This window comes from Rhinolophus sinicus, linkage group LG11 (genome assembly GCF_036562045.2).
Source record: "Rhinolophus sinicus isolate RSC01 linkage group LG11, ASM3656204v1, whole genome shotgun sequence".
Lineage (NCBI taxonomy): Eukaryota > Metazoa > Chordata > Mammalia > Chiroptera > Rhinolophidae > Rhinolophus > Rhinolophus sinicus.
In genome coordinates this window covers 27,994,511-28,005,411 of record NC_133760.1, presented here as the reverse complement: position 1 = coordinate 28,005,411, position 10,901 = coordinate 27,994,511, and the positions used below count along the sequence as shown (strand labels likewise).

Genomic DNA, 10,901 nt, shown 5'->3' with positions numbered 1-10,901 from the left:
AAATAAATGAATGGGAATATATCAAAAAGCTTCTGCACAGCAAAAGAAACCATCAACGAAAAAAAGAGGCAACCAACTGAATGGGAGAAGATATTTGCAAAGAATGCCTCAGATAAGGGCCTAATATCCAAAATATATAAGGAACTCATACAACTCAACCACAAAATGACGAACAATCCAATTAACAAATAGGCAGTGGACTTGAACAGAAACTTCTCCCAAGAAGACATACAAATGGCCAACAGATATATGAAAAATGCTCAACTTCACTAGCTATTAGGGAAATGCAAATCAAAACCACAATGCGATATCACCTCACACCAGTTAGAATGGCTATCATCAACAAGACAAATAATGACAAGTGTTGGAGAGGCTGTGGAGAAAAAGGAACCTCATACACTGTTGGTGGGAATGTAAAATGGTGCAGCCACTATGGAAAACAGTATGGAGGTTCTTCAAAAAATTAAGAACAGAATTACCATATGACCCAGCAATCCCTCTCCTGGGTATCCACCCCAAAAATCTGAAAATGTTTATCTGTAAAGATATATGTACTCTGATATTCATTGCAGCATTATTTATGGTGGCCAAGACATGGAAACAACCAAAGTGTCCTTTGATAGATGATTGCATAAATAAGATGTGGTATATATACACAATGGAATATTACTCACCCATAAGAAAATATGAAATACTGCCATTTGCAACAACATGGATGGATCTTGAGATCATTATGCTAAGTGAAATAAGTCAGACAAAAACAATTGAAAACCATATGACTTCACTCATACGTGGGATGTAAAACTGAAGGCAACAAAGAAACAAGACAAGCAAATAGACACAGACAACAGTTTAGTGGTTACCAGAGGGTAAGAGGGAATACGGGAATGGTAGAAAAGTGGAAAGGGGGTCAGATATATGGTAATGGAAGAACTGACTCTGGGTGGTGAACACATAATGCAATATATAGATGATGTATTATAAAATTGTACATTTGAAACCTATGTAGTTTTTTTGACTATCGTCACCCTAATAAATTTTAATTTAAATAAAGAATGACACTTCATGTCTCCTATGCCTTGTCTTTCTTTATCAGATCTTCTACATTACAAGTACAACATCTAACAAGTTAAAAAAGGATTTAAGTGGGAAAATATATTCCTCCCCATCTCACTTTCCATAATTCTTATAACATATTCATTCTTATCTTACTTCCCCCTTTTATTCCATTCGTCTACAAGGTATATCGACTACTTATGAGATTTCATCCATTCATTTCACATTTACTAATGCACTACCCCATTCTTTTAGGTATGCAAAGATAACTGTGTTAGTCATGGTGCTTGGTTGCAAGCAGCAGAAACAACTCTACACAAAAAGAGAATATTCTGGAAGAAGCAGATAAAAGGCAGGAGAACAGGGGTTGGAAAATGGACAGAAAACAGGGCAGCAGTGGAAGGCCAGCGAGCAGGAAGATAACCACCATGTTTTAGTAGAAACCACTTGGTCAGGATGCTACCACCACTTCCACCACAGGCCACTGCTGGATACCACTATCACCATGAATAAGGACTAACCATCTCCTCATCTTTGTGTGACTAGCTCAATATTCTGTGCCTGCCCCAGGTGGGAAAGGTAATTGGCCAAGTCCTGTGTCCATGCCCCGATAGCTCAAGACAGGGAAAGAGTGTTTCTTGTCTTTTTATGTTTCCATGGGAGGAGGTAAACTTACATAACGGCAGGGAGGGGAGGGAACTCAAAAATAGGAAGGGCCTTGGTAGCCAAAGACAACTACACATTTCAATAAGTAAGGCACTGACCTTGTCCTTCAGAAGTTCCCAGTCTTGAAGGAGAGACACACAATAAATAGGACAAACCCAACAGAGAATAATAAACATGATGCTTGGACATCATCAAGAAAAAGTACAGCCACAAGGTTCTGAGCACAAGCTCTGGAGTCAGATGAACTGGAGTTAAGTCTTGGTTCTGCTAGGTGGAACCTTTAGTTGCCTCCTCACTTGTAAAGAGAAGTTAATAACAGTAATCTCTTTGTAGGATTGTTATTCAAGTGTGCAAAGCCATCAGCATAGTGCTTGATACACAGTAACACTGCAATAAATATTAGCAAGGATTATATTATTATTTTTTATGGTGAAAAATTTTTATATTTAGAATTAGCCAGCTGGACTCAGTTTAGATGATCCCGATTTTATTGGCATCAGAGTTGGGAGCCAGTTGAACATATGCCTTCTTCTCTCCATCAGGCCTGATCAGAGTGTTGACCTTGACCAATGTCATGGAGCTTCTTCACAGCCTGTTTGATCTGGTGCTTGTTGGCCATGGCATCCACCATGAACACAAGTGTATTTTTGCCTTCTATCTTCTTCATGGCTGACTCGGTATTTAGGGGAACTTGATGATGGCATACTGGTCAAGTTTGTTTCTCCTGGGGGCACTCTTTGGAAGGTGGGTGACATGCAGATCTTCTTTTGTGTGGCTGTCGTTGCCTTTCAGCAATTGCTTTCTTTGCCTTCAAAGACTTGCTTTGCCTTCAGCTTCGGGAGGGGCAGGGGCTTCCTCCTTCGCTTTCAGCACCATCTTCATGAAGCAATGATGACCATTATAAAGGGTAATGGGCGCTTTACCAGAATTGGCTAAAAAGTTCATTGTTCATTCACATAAAACTCAGACATAGGGGCTCTATCTACTCACATATTTCCAGAAAATGGATTCATTTTAACTTTGTCTTTGGAAGCACGTAAGTGAGTCTGCCTAAAGCAGGGCCATAAACTACAGCGTATCTTCCAATCTTTTTCCCAGTTCTTCATTTAATTCATAGCAAAATGGATTGGGTGGGGTGGAGACAGGTCACAAGACGTGCATCGGGTTCTCGGAAGTTTTAGCAACTTCAGAAACAAAGTTGGGAACCTCCACACTAGAAGGAAGCTATGCGGAAAGATTTTGAGAATGACAATGTTTGGGGAGGAATTAAAATTACACACACATACCCTAATGTGGATGTTCAGAGTCCAGCTGAAGTTTTAAAAACATTACTCCCCTTCCTCGGCCCTCCATCACCTACCACTACTAATATTCTAGGAATTAGGAGAAGAGTGTTTCTCTTTATGGTGCCACAGGCTTGTACTGGGATTTCTATAAAGTCAGATAATCTTTTCATATCTTGGTTTTATCCTCCAAAGCAATTCTGTCCACTAGAACTCTCTGCGATTATGGAAATGTTCTACCTACACTGTTCAACACGGTAGCCACTAGTTATTGAGTGCTTGAAATATGGCTAGTGTGATTTAGAAACTGAATTTTTAATTTTAACTAAATAGACACTTGTGGCTAATGGTTACCATGTGGAATGGTTAATTTTGTGTCAACTTATCTGATCTAAGGGATGCCCAGATAGCTAGTAAAACATTATTTCTGGATGTGTCCATAAGGGTGTTTCTGGAAGCAATTAGTATTTAAATCAGTAAACTGAGTAAAGATCAGCCTCGCCAATGTGATTAGGCATCATACAACCTGTTGCGGGCACAGATATAACAAAAAGGTAGAGGAAAAGCAAATCACAACACCTCTAGGATGTTGGAGCAAGAACCTGCCATCATCCGCAGGTAAATACTCTTCTTTTGAGAACAACTCTTAGCCTGCTCCTGAGCCTTAGTAGAGACTGAACACTTGACCATGGGCCACAAAGTTACCATGCGGCCTGGGCTGCCCATCCTGAACTGGGTGTTATTTAACTCACCAACCCATAAAGTTGGGTTTGCACAGCAACACTCCATCATGAAATGGAAGTGGTATATGTGAACAGGCTGGTGCAGGCCCTGAAGGCACAAGTAAGTTACATGATGAAGTGGCCCAAATGCCTATGGTCCCCACTCCTACTACACGAACATCTTTCTCCCACGCTGCACCGATGACTTCATGGGGAATTCTCTATAATCAGCTGACAGATGAAGAAAAGACTCAGGCATCATTTACAGATGGCTTTATATGATATGCAGTCACCATCTGAAAGTGGACAGCTGTAGCACTACACCTCTCTGGGACATCCCTGACGGACAGTGTTGAATGGAAACCCTCTCAGTGGTCAGAACTTCAGGCAGTGCATCTGGTTACTCACCTTGCTTGAGAGGAGAAATGGTTCTATGTGCAATTATACCAATACACGGTCTATAACCAGGGTTTGAGTGGATGGTCAAGGACTTGGAAGGAACATGATTGGAAAATTAGTGACAAAGAAATGTGGGAAAGAGCTTTGTGGATAGAGCTCTCTGAATGGGGAAAAAAAAAGTGAAGATATTGTGTCTCATGTGAATGCTCACCAAACAGTGACCGCAGCAGAGGAGGATTTTAAGAATCAAGTAGATAGGATGAGCCATTCTGTGGATACCAGTCAGCTTCTCTCCCCACCCATGTCTGTTATCGCCCAATGGACTCATGAACAAAGTGGCAATGGTGGCAGGCATGGAGGTTATATATGGGCTCAATACCATGGATCTCTACTCAACAAGGCTGACCTGGCTACAGCCACCACTGAGCGCCCAATCTGCCAGCAGCAGAAACCAACACTGAGCCCTTGATAAGGAACCGTTCTCCAGGGTGCCCAGTCAGCCACCTGGACCACTTCCATCATGGAAGGGGCAGCAGTTTGTCTTTACTGCAATAGACATTTATTCTGGATAAAGATTTGCCTTTCCTGCATGCAATGCTTCTGCTATTCAGGGACTTACAGAATGTCTTATCCACCATCCTGGTATTCCACACAGCATTGCTTCTACTCAAGGAACCCACTTCACAGCAAAAGAAGTGCAGGAATGGACCCAAGCTCATGAAATTCACTGGTTTTACCATGTTCTCCACCATCCTGACACAGCTGGCTTAACAGAACAGTGGACCAGTCTTTTTAAGACTGTTACAGCACCAGAGAGGTGGCCATACCTTTTAGGGCTGAGGAAGGCTCTCCAGAAAGCTCTGCATACTCCAAATCACTGTCCAATATATGGTGCTGTCTCTCCAAAAGCCTGGATTCTCAGATCCAGGGATCAAGGGGTAGGAATGGGAGTGGCACCACTCACTATTACTCCAGTGATCCACTAGCAACATTTTTGCTTCCTGTCCCCACAACTTTATACTCTGCCAGCCTAGAAGTCTTGATTTCAGAGGGAGAAATGCTTCCACAAGGAGACGCAACAATTGAACTGAAAGTTCAGCCTGCCACCCAAACATCTGGGTTCCTCATGCCTCTGAATCAACAGGCTAAGAAGAGAGTTATGGTGTTGGCTGAGGTGCTTGATCCTGACTGCCAAGGGGAAATTAGACTCATTCTGCAGCAAAGGTAAGGAAGAGAATGTCTGGAATACAGGAGATCCCTTATAGTGTCTCTTTGTTATTACCCTGCCCTGTGATTAAGATCAATGGAAAACAACAACAATCCAATCCAGGCAAGACTACTAATGGCCCTACTGAGCCTCAGGCCATGAAGCAGCAGGTGGTCTCTCTAGAGTTCTGGAGCACTTCTAGGATCCTGGTGGGAGCCGGTGGGAACAGCAGCAGGATGTGGTGAGCAAATGGCCTCCCAAAGCCAGCTCCCAGTGGGAGACCAGGGTACTGATGAACGGAAATGAGGTGGTCTGCACCCAACTCCAAAGTCCACCAAGTGGGTATCTTATGGGGGCCAACCGGACGGTGCACATGCGCACAGATGAGATGCCCTGTGGAAGCTCTTAGAAATGCTTACGGGCCAGAACCAGTGGAGTTTGGTTTATTACTGCTAATGTGACCCCTTGAAACTTTCAGTATCTAGCTTCTGATTAAGGTTTTAAGAAGCACAAAACTCCTTTTTCGCAACAGGTTTGCTGCCAGACCATGGATATATGTGAAAACCACTGCTAAATCTAACCCAAAATGGGAAAAGAAAAGACTCGTATCAACAACGTCATCGTTGGACATGTAGATTCCGGAAAGTCTACCACTACTGGTCACCTGATCTATAAATGTGGTGGGATCGACAAAAGAACCATTGGAAAATTTGAGAAGGAGGCTGCTGAGATAGGAAAGGGCTCCTTTGAGTATGCCTGGGTCTTGGATAAAATGGAAGCTGTACATGAGCGTGGTGTCACTATTGATATCTCCCTGTGGCAATTTGAGACCAGCAAGTATTATGTGACCATCACTGATGCCCCAGGACACAGAGACTTTATAAAAAACACGATTACAGGCACATCTCAGGCTGACTGTGCTGTCCTGATTGTTGCTGCTGGTGCTGGTGAATTTGAAGCAGGTGTCTCCAAAAACAGGCAGACACGTGAGCATGCTCTCCTGGCCTACACACTGGGTGTGACACGACTAATTGTTGGTGTTAACAAAATGGATTCCACTGAGCTGCCTTATAGCCAGAAGAGATATGGGGAAATCGTTAAGGAAGTCAGCACCTACATTTGTGCCAATTTCTGGTTGGAATGGTGACAACATGCTGGAGCAAAGTGCTAACATACCTTGGTTCAAGGGATAGAATATCACCCATAAAGATGGCAATGCCAGTGGAACTGCTGACAAGTCTTTCCGCCTGCCCCTCCAGGATCTCTACAAAGTTGGTGGTATTGGTACTGTCCCTGTGGGCCGAGTGGAGAATGGTGTTCTCAAACCTGGCGTGGTGGTCACCTTTGCTCCAGTCAACATTATAACCAAAGTCAAGTCTGTTGAAATGCACCATGAAACTTTGAGTGAAGCTCTTCCTGAGAACAAGGTGGGCTTCAATGTCAAGAATGTGTCTGTCAAAGATGTCTATCGTGGCAATGTGGCTGGTAACCCACCAATGAAAGCAGCTGGCTTCATGGCTCAGGTGATTATCCTGAACCATCCAGGTCAAATCAGTGCTGGATATGAACCTGTGCTGGACTGTCACACAGCTCACATTGCTTGCAAATTTGCTGAGCTGAAGGAGAAGATTGATCATTCTGGGGAAAAGCTGGAAGATGGCCTGAAGTTTCTGAAATCTGGTGATGCTGCCATCATTGATCTGGTTCCTGGCAAGCCCATGTGAGTTGACAGCTTCTCTGACTACCCTCTTCTGGGCTGTTCTGCTGTTTGTGACATGAGAGAGACAGCTGCTGTGGGTGTCATCAAAGCAGTGGATAGCAGAAGGCAGCTGGATCTGGCAAGGTCACCAAGGTAACCTTGGTGACCAGAAAGCCCAGAAGGCTAAATGAATATTATCTCCAATACTTGCCATCCCAGTCTTAATAAGTGGTGGAAGAACGGTCTCAGAACTATTTGTCTCAATTGGCCGTTTAAGTTCAATAGTAAAAGACTGGTTAATGATTACAATGCATCGTGAAACCTTCAGAAGGAAAGGAGAATGTTTTGTGGACCATTTGTTTTTGTGTGCGTGTGGCAGTTTTTCAGTTATTAATTTTTAAAATCAGTACTTTTTAATGGAAACAACTTGACCAAAAATCCTGTCACACAATTTTGAGACCCATTAAAACAAAGTTTAATGAGGAAACACACATACACACACAAAACTGATTCTAAATGGCTTTTCTACTTTAATTTCCTCTTCCTCTGGACAAGTTTTACACTTTACTCTATATTTTATGTATTCAGCCAATGATTGGCACTTACCATGTGCCGGGGATTGTGCCAGGCCTAAAGATGTGGAAGGGATAACAGTGGGCCTCGTCCTGGGGTGCTTATGGTCTAGGGAGAGAGGAGATACACTATGGGGGGGGGCCATGCTGGGAAGGGAGGAAAGCAAAGCACAAGGAATAGTGGGTGGGAGGCACCCAACCTGGGGGCCGAGGAAAAGCACACATTCACCAAGGGCTTCTCCTCTGCTCACTTCAGAAAGCCAGTGTCCCCTCCCTGGAAATTTCATTTTAGAGCCCAGAAAACACCCTCCATGGCCCTATTGCATTGCTTTATTCTTATGGTCACCACACATAACCTCACAGAGTCTATTAGAATAAAAATGGAAAGACTATATATTATCTTCACTAGGTGACGCTTGAAAAATACACCAGAGGTCAAAAAGTACAAACTTCCAGTTATATGATCATAAGTCCTGGGGATGTAATATACAGCATGATGACTATAGCTAACAATAGTGTATATTTGAAAGTTGCTCAGAGTAAATCTTAAAAGTTCTCATCACAAGAAAACAATTATAATTCTGTGGTGATAGATGTTAACTAAACTTATTATGGTAACCATTTTGCAATATATACATATATCAAATTATTATGTTCTACACCTAAAACTAATATAATGTTACATGTCAATTATATCTCAATTTTAAAAATTGAAAAATACATCATTAATATTTATTCTTCCATTAAACAAGATTGAGCATTGCTTACAAAATTTGGTAGTAGCATCATGCAACGAGTAAAAAGCAATGTAATATTTACCCCTTAGAATAAATCAGAGAAAAGAAGAGACATAGTTGAGGACCAATTTCCAACTAATAAGAATGTTTACCTTACTGATAATACCATTTAATAATCACCTTGTTAATTACCTTTTATTAGTAATTACATTATTAATAATGCTAACAATGCTGTTATTCAACAATAAACACTCAATAAATTTACCCATTTAGATTCTAGATATTCATTAGTTATTCAAACACTGACCAACCAAACCTTGTTTCAAGAGAGCTTTAGAACTTGCTGAGTTTAAAAGAAGTGAATGTTTTCCTGCAAAGCAAAGACTCTTCCACTATTTATTCTTTTTGAAAAGCACTTCTAGCTAGAACAAGTAGTCTAACATATTGGTTGACCCATATTACCTCTTAAGTTTTTGCTTCCAGGTGAAGCAATAATAGTCCAGGATTTGTCCTTAATTACATTCAGTTATCATTTCATTTATTTTATGGTTTCTCACAACAGGTTTATTGAAACCTAAAGTATTGACTTTAAAAGTGCTGGAGACTTAAAAAGAGTTAGAGTTAGAAAGAATTACCAAAGGCTTATCTACCCACAAGAAAGTAAACCTTGAGTAACACTGTCATCCTTTTCCTAAGGCAGTAATTGTCACTTTTGCCTTATCAGTACCAACTACTTATCTGTGTGACCAGCAATCCTGGCGACAGTTCTAGCTTTTGAAAGTTTGTCTTTGTTCCACATATCCTTGGTCATTAATTTCTCCTTCTAAGAGCTGGCTAGGCTATAGTCAGACAGCACTTTCACCTTCTGTGGAGTTCAGGACCTTGATCTCTTGTGCCCACCTCAATGACCTTATCCTATATTTTCTGGGCCAGGAGAAGAACCTATACAATTCTAGAGGCCAGAAGTCTAAAATGGGTCTTTTGGGCTAAAATCAATGTTTTGGCAGAACTGTGTTTATTCTGAGGCCTCGAGGGAAGAATATGCTTCCTTGCCTTTTCCAACTTCTAGAGGCCACACATATTTCTTGGCTTGTGGCCCCTTCCTCCAACTTCAAAGCACACCACTCCAACATCTGATTCTGTCTTCATGTATGTGCTCTAGTTCTGACCCTCCTGCCTCCCTTTTATAAGGACTCCTATGATTACATTGGGCCTGCTCTGATTAATCCAGAACAATCTCAAGATCCTTCATTTAATAACATCTTCAAAATCTCTTTTACCCTGTGCTATAGACCGAATGTCTGTGTCCCCCCAAATTCATATGTTGAAACCTAATCCCCAGTGTGATGGTATTAGAAAACAGGGCCTTTGGGGGGTGATTAGGTGACGAGAGTGGAGCCCTCATGAATGCGTTTAGTACCCTTATAAAAGAGACTCCACAGAGCACCCTTCCTCCTTCCGCCATGTGACTACATAGCAAGAAGCCAGCTGTCTATGAACCGGGAGGCAAGTTCTCACCAGATGCTGAATCTTGCCAGCACTTTGATCTTGGACTTCCCAGCCTCCAGAATGGGAAGAAATAAATTTCTGTTGTTTATAGGCCACCCAGTCTATGGAATTTTGTTAGAGCAGTCTGAACAGACTAAAACACAATGTAAGATAATATATTCACAGGTTCCTGGAATTAGGATGTACAAATCTTGGGGGTGGGGGCGTTATTTAGTCTACCACAGTGAGATTTTATACTGTAAGCTGCCTACAATAATGCTTTCGTAAATAAACAGAAAATGGAATTTTACTTCTGGTCTTGATTTTATTAGCGCAGCTCTTGCTGCCCAAGTTGGCACAAAGTAGCCAGCCCTAACCAGCCATGGGAACCTCTGAGAGTTAGCAAAACCCCTCTAGGGTTGACGTGCATAAATATCACTTGAAAGGGTTAGATTGGATGCGTATGGCCTCTCTGCTCTGAGCTAAGCAAGACATGGCTGGCTTACTCCTTTGGGATATTTCCAACTAGACTCCCAAGGTCACCCAACAATTCTAATGGCAAAGTATTAAAAAAAACAAAACACATCAGCATCCATAAGGAAAAAATAAACTATTTCAATCAGAAAGATAAATAGTCACCTTTTTATAGCCACCCCAAGCTAGAATGCCATGTTGTAGATTCTAGCTTGCATTCTGCTTTTAAAGAAGTATATAGAATTTTTAAGGCTACTGTATGTATAGAATTAGGCAAGTATATAAATTTTAACACTTAGTAGTTTCCAGCATAGGTTGTTATTTCAAATGTAATAGAAACTGCAGATGTTTCTATAAGACAAAGACAAATCAAAAACAGAAATGGACTAACTGAGCTGTAAGACCATGGTAACCTCCAACTTTAGATTGGAAATATGTTGCTTAATAATAAAGGGAATACAGGTTACTTTAAACAATACCTTTACTATAAAGCCCCAAGGCCCATTCCAACAAGTCAGCAGTGCCAATACTTTTATATAACTGAGTGAACAATGACTATAAAGGTATTTCAGTGCTTAAGGCATGCAGATGTCACAAT

At 41.5% G+C, this 10,901-nt stretch overlaps 1 pseudogene; it reads left to right on the top strand.

Moving 5' to 3' along the window:
* The first annotated feature begins 5,919 nt into the window (after positions 1-5,919).
* LOC109459264 (elongation factor 1-alpha 1) lies at positions 5,920-7,257 on the top strand (annotated as a pseudogene).
* Positions 7,258-10,901: the final 3,644 nt, after the last annotated feature.